The sequence below is a fragment of the Apaloderma vittatum genome, unplaced genomic scaffold, assembly GCF_000703405.1.
Source record: "Apaloderma vittatum isolate BGI_N311 unplaced genomic scaffold, ASM70340v1 scaffold26913, whole genome shotgun sequence".
Taxonomy (NCBI): domain Eukaryota; kingdom Metazoa; phylum Chordata; class Aves; order Trogoniformes; family Trogonidae; genus Apaloderma; species Apaloderma vittatum.
In genome coordinates this window covers 16,949-27,549 of record NW_009709257.1, presented here as the reverse complement: position 1 = coordinate 27,549, position 10,601 = coordinate 16,949, and positions in this window count along the sequence as shown.

The window sequence follows — 10,601 nt, the reverse complement described above, 5'->3', positions numbered from 1 at the left end:
TTGTTTTGTTGCGGGAGGGGCAAGCTGCCTCTTCTGAGCCTGCGGGAGCCTGTCTGGTCATCATCCTCTGAGCTAACAGTTCTTTGTGGAGTAGCAGCAGACTGTACCCCCCACACACCTGGGCCACTTCCTGAAATCCAGATACTGTAGCAGGCGTGAAATGAGAGGCTCTGCTGAGTGCTTCTCTGTGAAAACCTGTGCTTCTGGGAAGGGAAGAGCAGAAAGCCTCAGGTCACTACCTGCACGTGTTGGGATTAATGTAAGACCTGAAAGCGGGCAACTCCCTGACCTCAGCATGAAGGATCTGAAAGGCCTTGTGTTGGAAATCAACTCAAGTTTTGTGAGTGAAGCTGATTCAATTAAGGAAATTCCCAAGCGTCGCGATTTCACCTTCTTGTGCAACCCAAAGCGAGCCCCCCTGTCGCGGCTGCTCAGAGCTAAACACCGGCGATGGAGATCTTGCTCTGGCATCCGCACCAGTGGCTTTTCTGCCTGAGCGTGCTGAGCTCTCTAATTTCCTAGAGGCATGAGAGAAGTGGGTCTGGGGGGAGGGGGAGGATTTAAATCCCGATTTAGGAAGATACTTCAGCAAATCACTAATTTCTTAATCTGCAAACTCTGCTCTGGCAGATGTCCAGCCGTGGGTACTTGCTGAGCTGAGGCTTTAACTGGAAGTGAGTAGCAGGTTCTTGGACCTGTTTAGGAATGTGATTCACATACAGACCAAAAGCAATTTCTAAAGCGAAGCTTGAAGTGTCAGGGTTAAATCCAGGAATATAGGATTTGATACAATGAAGCTAGCAAAGAGATTAAAATAAAAGTTAATCTTTTTAACGTAGCTCTCTTTTTTAACATAATTTTCAAGACACTTCAGTAGATGCTACAATGCTGGAAGCATCCCACATAACTGTTTGTGGGAGTGCAGTTGCCCCTCGTCTGGTCTGTTTGATGCAGACTCTGTGACTTAAAATCCAAGATATTCTTTAGTTGTCTAGTAGGAAATTCAGAAGAAATCTGAATGACTTCACACTTGTGAATTATGAATTAAGTTCCTTCTTGCCTGCCTCCCTGAAAACCCCAGATAACACAACCTTTAGAAACTCTCTTTTAGTATCATGAAGAGGGAGCACAATACAATTGCATCTTATTTTTACAGGCCCCTTTTGATGTATCAAAATTTATAGGTTGCATTAGAAAGAAAACTTCTAAAATATTCTTGTGCCTCCTCCTCTGGAGGCGTCATGCAGCGCTGCAGGGGGTCTATTCCATACACACTCGATTAGAAGAGTGAGATTTTTATACGAGACTGCTACAACTCACATCGCCAGGAATTGCTTAAAAGCTCAGCTAAATTTAGAAGCGCTTAAGGTGTATTTCAGAGCGCAGAAATGTAAGCACTGCTGCCTGAAAATGCAAACGTTGCCTGTATGAAAGTACAGCTGCGTCTCCCCAAGGGACCGACTGAAGTCGGGGGCTGTAACCTACCGAGGCTCCAGCTGCAGCCCCCGCACCAGAGCCGTCCGTGGATCCAGCTTCTGGTCCCACCGCTCCTTTTCCTCCAGCTCGCCCCAGCCAGTGCTGCCGTTCCTTCCCTCTGCTGTCACCCGGGCTAGCTCGGTGGCAGCCTGTGTGCCTGCCTTCGCTGGACCCCTGCCTCACGACACAGATCGGCCAGCCCTGTGCCAACAGGAGGAGTGGTTTGTCTGTACAGGGCTATCGACAAACTGACTGTGAAAACTGTAGTGCTAAAGAGGCAGTTTTGTTACACCTGCTAAGGTTGGTTGTTTCTGTTTTATTACTGACATCCACCAAGGTCCCATTGTCACGTGTCCCAGATCCTTCCTGCCCAGCTAATAAAGCGTAGGTCTTGCTTAACTCGTTTTGGAATGACATTCCTAACTTTGAAAGGGGCTTTTATGGTTTCCTTTCTTAAAGCCGAGCCTTTGATTGTGCTTTTCTTCTCGCCAAGCTTTAGAGGAAGGTTCTGACACTAATTCTTGAGAGTTATTCTGGCTCTGCAGGAATAAAATTGACACTAGGAGAAGCTGAACAGCTTCCCTGTGCATGTGAAGGGAGTTTCATACACACAGCCGGTAGGACCCTTGCTGTAATCTAAACCTGAGGCGCTTGCTTGGAGAATCCAGTAGTTTCTGTCATGTTCCCCTTTTAGGTGAAGGTGGTGGTACTGTTTTTTCATGTTTTCAGATGTGCCATGATACGTGTCGCACCTTCCTCAGATTCCTTTCAGGCCTTTAAAGTAAGTAGTTGCGTGTGAGGTGTTAGTAGTGGATTAAAACAAACTATTTGACTTTGAAAAGACACTATATGATTCTGCTTTCAACTAGGAAGCTATCATAAGAAACGTACTCTGTTTGAATGGAAATACAAGTTTTCTTCTGATTCTTAGTCAAAGCTTAGTGAAAGCTAGAACAGCTTAGTCGGTACCTGAAGTGTATTCACTAATAGCAAAGTTCTGACCATGGTGACAGCTGCTAGAGGCTTACCTAGCTGTAATTCAGCAAGCTTTTCTGCTGATGCATAAGAAAAAAAGTAGATTTTTGTTCCTTTTTCAGGACCTGTGTTGGCTTCTCTCTAACAGATAGACACAAGTGTGTATGGTAATGGTGACTACTCTTTCATTCTAGCCTTCCTGTCTGTGCTTGCCCTTATGTTGGTGCCTTCACTTTTGTTTGAATGTAGACTGGGTTACTAACTGATAAAAGCAAAAATACTGTGACTTGGGATTTAAAAGGAATACAGCTTGTGGGTCCTTTAATGTTCTTCTTATTGAACTAGGAATAATAACAAAGCTTTAAAATCAATGTAACCCAGCACAAAGTGGCAGAGATAGCAGCTTAGTCCTGGCAAAGAGCAGGCTATGAGGTTTGGGGTTTGGCTGTTTCGTCTATTCTTTTATAGCTCCTGAATGGAAAAAAGAACTTTCCTCTTGAGGTTAGTAAGAGTAGCAAGGCCTCAGGACAACACGGAAATTTGGTACTCAGCCTTTTGCAGGTCAAAAATCCCCACAGCATCTGTGATTTGGGCTCTGGTGTCACTGAATGTGTGAGTCGCTGCAAGAAGGATTTTTCAGAGGTGGTTTCGCGGTGATTTCTGGGGACAGACACATTCTGTATTTCTCTGGTTGTACAAAGCACAGTTCCTGTTAGTGATGTGATCTCGTTACCATCCGCGTGGTGAAGCGCGAGTTCATTTCTCTGAGCTTTCGGGGATTGCGTAGTGCACTTACTGTTAATACGATAAAAGACGCCTGTGGTAGAGGAGATCTGCGAGAGCTTGATGGGCAGCGTGTGCTAATGGGTCATCAGCGATTTAGTTTCCTCTGCGAAGGTTAAGGACTCATTTTCCGGCCGGTGGGAGCGGTGGGACCGGGGAGGTGGAGAAGTCAGAGGGAGGCAATCTGGGAGGCATCTCGAGGGGCATTTGCCTGGCTCTGGCGCTCGCTCCTTCCTTGCTGTGCGTGAGGAGTGATGAGTCACTTTGGCTTTTACCGAGGGATCTGTTCCTTTGCAGACACGAGCTGTTGTAGATAATTTTTTCCTTACATTTTTCCCTTTATGGCAAACCAGCAATTGGTGAGTTTGGTCCCCGGTATAAAGAAACAAACAATACCTGTCATGCTGCGGGAAGGAAAATCGCTTGGAGATAAAGTACATTTCAACTGCATCCGATTATAAAGGGTAAACTAACAAAAACTGACGATGCTTTAAATGTGGTAAATAACCCTAAAAAACAATGAGCTCATTAGTGTTGATGGCATGTTACATGCTAAGCAAGATGTAGTTCCCTGCCTCATTTTGCCGCGCAGCTGGACAAATATTTGATGCGTGGGAGAAATGGGACATTTTTTAGTGGATGTTAGCCGCGGTCAGACAAGGTTTATTTGTCTTTCTTTGGCATTAGGATGTGCAATGATGTAAACGAAGGAGAGAAATAATTGTGGGCTGAGATGCTGTGCTGAATTTTTGAGAGGAGAATATAGACTCTCTTAAGAGAGGGAGGAAGAATGATAGTGCGTAATGACAAGGGTTAAAAAAAAGAAAGAGATGATGTGAGGGATGTGCAGAAATGGAAGGATGAGAGGTTTGAGCTGGAGGGGAGGTGTGCATTAGCGCAGAGGAAACCTCTCCCCACTGGCATGCATAGAGACGTTTCCTGCCTTATATTTTGGTTTCTTAATAGTTATCTCACTATAAAATTAACCTACATCATTTAATGGTAGTGGAATGGCAGTTAAATTAACCCACTTTCAAAATAGAGCTTACCTAGCCCGTCAGCTCTGAGACAGCCTCGTCCCCAGGCATCCGGGGCTGCAATCCACTTCTCTGCCTTAACCTATTTCCCAAGCAGGCAGCCGAAGCGGTGCCTCAGAAACAGGGTTTGCTACTCAGCCTGGCAGCTGACAGAGAGTACAGACACGTATCAAACCGCTAATTCATATTTCACCAGGCATTTGTGCGCGAGGTGTAGAGCATTGGCACGTGGGGAACACTGCCCTAAGGAGTTGTGGTACCGTTTCTATTAACAATGTGGCCTTGATTATCTAAGGCCCAATTATCTGAATCTCGAGGTTATCTGAAATGGGGTCGTATACCCCAACATCTGTTAATTACACCCAAGATACTCTCTGCTCTTCAAATGTCTTCCGCTCCCAAGCTTTGGCAACCGGGTTGTGCTGAGTGTCTTTAGCTCTAGAGAGCGCTCTGCATAGTCATGGCATTTGGTTTTTCATATCCACGTTGGATAAAAATAAGTATCCTGGATATCTGCAGGCTTTAAAATCCCCGAAGACTCATAGCAGTAGACAGCAGCTGTGCGTGGCGATGTGCTCGCTGGAGCGGGCACCAGCGGTGTCTGCGGGGAGGGCGTCCGATGCGTTTGGATTTTTCTCCCACCCAGCAGGGGCTGCCCCGCAGTGTAGGGGCAGGGCAAGAGGGGAAGGGGGGATTTATCACAGCTCGGCCTCTCCTGCTCACAAGCTCTAATTTACCTCAGATGAGTGCACCTTTAGCGGGGAGGCTTGCTTGTCGCTGAACCCCTGTGGTTGCTCCCGCTAAGCTGCGTACGCGTGCCCCAGGGCTTAGGGAGGGCTTGACAGGGAGCCCACAGCGATGGGCTTGGGGTGGGGGCAGAGGCCACCCACCTGCCCCACCTCAGATCTGGAACCGGCGTGAGCTCCCAACTCATACTTGTGGCTTCTTAAAGATGCTCAGGGCATCCCTCCCTGCTCCACGGGTCTAGTCCCTGTGGTTTGTTCTCCCTTGCCTTAACTGGGTGCTGCTTTTTTTATAACATGTGCAAAGCTGTGAAAATCATTGTAAGAACTAGTTTTTTTCCCTGCACGCTTTTGTTATCTGTCTTCTAGTGCTATCTGGTTTTCTGTCTATTCTGGTCTTCTGGTGCTATCTATTCTTTTGGAGCACCTGGCTCAGGGAAGATGCTGAGTTCTTCCTCAGAGAGAAACACTCATGGTATATATGTTTTTTCTTCCCTTAAAGAGAAGATCCCAGATGTCCTTGATAATTAGAAAAATGAGCAAGGACAATTCTGGAAAGGCTTTGAAAGCGAGTATGTAAAACAGTGTTTCCAACATGATAAATTTCCCTTGGTTTTAAAGCTATAGCTCAGTGGTAAGATTTTTAATTAGTCATTGAATATCATATTAGAAGAATCACAAGTGATGATAAACTACTATAGAATACAGTTGGGTTAGTTACTTGGGGAAGGTGGGAGTGGAGGCAGCTATGACAGGAATAGAAAAAAGATAAACTTATCTGAAGTTGTTATTGTTTTTTTAAATGCAAAATCAACTGTGGTTTGTTTGATTTTTTATTTGGCCACAGGTGGGGAGAAGGTGATTTTTAACATTTAACGATTTTAAAAATACATAAAAAAATAAAAGACACTACTCTGAAGGGTTAAAAGTCTGAATCTGTAATGGATGTCTGTTGTTTATCCAGTCAGTTGGCTTATTGTACAACCTGGATGCCTTGACGAATACAAGCAGCTGACAAAAACCCCAACCAAACAAAACCCATCTATAACTTGTTTCTTCCTGCTTTTCAGTTCCATGCAAGCTCATTCCAACTCCACATGCGTCACCAAGGACGGCATAAATTCAGGGGCCTTGAGAACCCGGCAGCAATATTTCAATAGTTATTTTGGCTGTGCTTTGCACAACTTCATCTTTTAATTGAGAGAAGAAAAATATTTTTTTCCCCTTCCTAGCTGTTGTGTGGAGCCTCAGAGCTTTCTGTGCTGCTTTTCCTTTTTTTTTTTTATTTTCTTCAGTGCGGCGAGAGAGAATTACTGTAGTGCCCACAGAGGTGTGAAGGGACTCGTTCATCTGTGTGGGGAGTGTTAGGTGCCAGGCATATTTCTGAGGATTGAAATACAGGCATTTAAACTGGTGCATCCAGTGTCAGCCTTTAATTGGGGCTTTGAGAGATGAGCTCCAGAAAATCTGGCTGCAGTGACTTACACTACTTGTGCCCACCCCATTCCCTGGCAAGGGGTCGCCACATCCCAGAGCGGTGCCAGCACAAGGAGACGCGTGTGTCGCCCACCTCCACCTCTCAAAACACGAGGTCTTTGCTGCATCTGTGAGTGAAGATGGGTCTGAGCACGATACTGTGTGTGAAATGGAGCAGGAAAGATGCCACGTGTGTTGCCTTTTGCCACCCTGGGATAATAATTTCAGGCAGAAAGCTGGCAGCAGCCATGGCTCCGTGGCACTGCGGTGGGCTGCTGTTGAAAGATACGGTGACACCTCCTGCCTTGGTGCCGTGCCTTTCCCCAGATGTGTTTGCTTTTGTGCAACTGCCTCAGCAAGCCGAAACAGGGCTGGCAGAGAACCCGTTTCCCCCTTCTGCTGGACGAGACCTTGTGGGGGCTTTGCGTGTGGTACCCCCAGCACCAGGAGAGCCAGCCAGCCTTCAGCAGCCCACAGCCACAGCCCCTCTCCATCCACATTTAGCACATGGGATTCCCTTCGGCTCGCCTGACTGCTGGCGGCGAGCGGGCTCCCTTTAAGAGGCAGCTCCTCCTTTGCAATCCCTCAGAAATGGCATTTCCACTCACCCTGAGAAGGAAACGAAGTGGCTGAAACCAGCAGGGCTGGAGGTGCCACCGGAGGGCAGCAAGACACGCTGCCTCCCACCCTGGGGCCAAAGCCGGTGCAGTCGGTGCTCTGAGTTCAGCTGACGGAGAGCATCTCTCACAAGTCAGGCTTTCTGCTTAGTCACCCATGTTTCTCAAACCTCCACTTTTAGCCAGGTTTCCAAAGCACCCTTCGGCTTGGCGGTGTACGCCAAAACTCTGGTTCTGGGTGGTGTGAGGCACCTTCTGGCACAGGGTCAGCTGAGTGACAGCAGGAGAGGGAGAGAAGAGGTCATCCCCTTAAAAATACTAGATTGGATTTTATAAGTTTGTAGCTACGTTTTGTTTCTTTTACAGAACTATAAACCTGATGCTTAGAGTGGTCTGAAAGGAACAGAAACACTTAGCCTTGAACTTTTGTTGTACTGCTGCTTCTTGTGCCTCTGAGGTACAAAACATACCTGTAAACTTATAATCAAGCAAACCAATGTTCAAGGGCTAAAAAAAGAAACCCAGAAAGGGCACGGGCTGCATGCTCAATAGTGAGAAACTTGGGGTGGGCAAATCAGAAGATTGCAGTTGGCAATCGGCAGGTTTTCGGAGACGGGCATCTCAGGTAGGTTGGTGTGAATCAGTTGATTTCTTTCTCCCTCTCTTCCTTCTCCCCCCCTAAAATACACTCCTGGATCACAGGCAGGCTGGGCAGCCCGTAGAGCTCCGTTTCTGGCATTCACAAGCAGAACAAGCGCAGTGTCACCCCGGTGCACCCGGAAAAGGGGAGATGTGGCAACCCCACCAGCGGGTCAGGGGCACCGCAGGAGCCACGTAAGGTGGGCAAAGCTCCTTGGGCTGCATAGGATGAAAGCCAGATAACTTGTCCTTGCCTTTCCATACCTTAAATCCAGTCTGTAGGCATTACAGACAGACAAACCCCTGCTTTCCCTGAGCCCCATCATCCTCAACCGCTTTCGTGGAAGCCCTAGGTGTCCCCCCTCTCCCCAGCAAAAGCTGGAGGAGGGTTGACTTCAAACTCCACTAAACAGTAGAGGCACAATGCAAACAAATGTATTGCAGCATGCAGCTATGCAAATAGCTTCAGAGCACCGCACGTTTTCCCCAGCGTTAATTGCTGCATCGGCAGGGTTGCATAGCAACAGCTCTGTTTGTGTCTCTGACAGCTTCTGCCCCTTGATGCCTATGACACTTTCTGCGGCAGGTGGGGAAGGAGGAGGGAACGGGGCTGCCCTGGGAAAGCAAGAAGGGCCAGGAGTTAGCGTGGGGCTTGGGTGGTAAGATTTGCTTGGGACGCTGGGGTGTTTTCCGCTGGCATGAGGCGACACGTGCAGTGGGGCTGGGAGCAGGGCGTTGGGGCGCAGGAGCAAAGGAGCCCCCAGCACTCACGACCTTGTGTAGGCAGCTTTCGGTGCCGTTGGCCAGAAAGAGCAGACCTCTTACCTCCCTGGTTGCAGTGAATCCCCCTGGGTACCCCATATGGGCTGTGGTTGTGCTTGCAGCTTGGCTGTAGGCATAGAGGGTTCCCAATAAGAGTCACCTCTCCCCAGTCACGGGGCTGCAGTAGGCTCGTGGCTTCTCCAGCCCTTGAGAGAGATGACACATTCCTCACGCACACCCAAAACTAAGAGAGCCTCAGGCCAAGCCCTTGTGGGAAGTGGTGAGCGTGGGCACCAGGGAGAGGCTGCAGACGTTACGGGTTGCCCCAGGCTCCCTTGCTTGTCTGCTGAGCTCAGCAGCTTCTGCCTGGCTGACCTGTGCCTCCCGAAAGGCAGGCTCTGCAGAGACGCGGTGGCTGCCTCCCGAGAATGATTTTGTCTTCTGCTTAAGACCATATTCCCAGTTCCCATCCTCTGTACTGGCTAGTTGTTCTTCAGCTCCCCCTGCACCTTTGCCAGCAGGGCTGGGGAATCTGTTGGTAGTCAGCACCTTCCCCGGGAAGGTGCTTCAGCTCAACCATCAGCTCACTCCCCTCTCCTCTCTGATAAGCCACATAAATAAATAGTTTCTCTGCAACAGTTTACATGATCTATAAGCAACTCTGCCTGAAGCTATCGGGCACTTGAAATAAACTTCCCTTACACCCGGGCATGAAAGAAGCTCTTATCTGATACTGCCTTAATCAGTGAAGATGCAGGCAATCCTGTGTCCATCAGCTGCAGGGCAAGAGAACGGCTGTGCACATGGTTTATTTAGTAATAATAGCTAGAACAGGCAGGAATGGTGGGGAATGATGACCAGCTGCCAGGGCACACAGATTACTGGGAGCACAGAGCTGTGTCCGGGAGATCTGAGGATGGCGAGGCACAGGCTGCGGCTCAGCACCCCGGGGGGATGGGGAGACAAAGGACTGAGGTGGGATCCAGCTGTGCTCAGAGCCCCGCTGCAGCAAGCAGGGAGAGCTCTGCCTCAAGCTTATCCTTTCAACCTCAGAAAAGAGGGACACTGCCTGCAGTACCCAAACAGGAATGAGCTGGGGAAGGAGCAGATAAACTCAAGGTGAAAAGTTGCAGCCTGTCTTTAAGACAAAGTGATGTGAAAGCAAAGGACCCCGAACATGACGCGCCTGTAGAAGCAGGTGAACTGTGTCACTGAGCATGGGATGGGTCTTCTAAGGACAAAGAGCATCAAGGCTGAATGGATTTTTTTCCTTTTTAAAGCAGGAAAAATATTCATCTCATTTTCTTAAATTTACAGCTGGACAAGCGCTGTGTATCTCAGATTGACTCCTTGGCGTATGGTAGGGCAAATAAGGTGAAAATGAGCACCATGGCCTCAGTCACGGTTCAGAGGAGGCAACTAGTTGAAGGCAGGGCAGAGATACCATCCTCTAGCCTTCAGGACCAGGGACCCCAGGTCCTCTCTGCCATGTGAGCAGGGCACAGGTCTCTCCCAGCCCTGTGCTCCCGTGCAGAGCAGGCGTGACCTGCAGCCAGCTGTGTTCTACATCGCTGCTGCCAGGCGAGGAAGGACTGTACCCGGTCACTTTGGTCCCTTCTCCCAAATCAGGAGCTCTGTATGCAGACTCACGGTGGTGAGGCATCACCCAGCCTGTAGCTCACCTCTTACTCCTCGCCGCCCACCCAGGCAACCGCTTTGCCTATGCCAGAGGCTCTTCCTTCACAGCCATCTGCGTTCAGCACCCAAAGGTGCCCTGGCAAGGAGGGTGTTGGCTGTTTTGCCACCGTAACCACCTCCAGAGGCTGCCAGGAGAGCTGGGCCAGGGCAGGGCCACCCCTCTGCCGCCGCCGTTATAAATTCAGGCTCACTGGGGGAAGATGGCTGCCGCTCTTAGGAGCTGGGCTTGCGAGCAGGTAAGAGGAAAGCAATCACCCTCTTCGCAAAGATGGGAAAAAAAAAAAGTTGTGCCAAGCGCTGCCTCTTTGCAAAGCCCCCTGCTACAAGCCCTCTTCTTGCAGGGGGGGTGAAAGGTTTTTTATCCCCTTTGTTATTCAGCAGGGCAAGGGGAGGAG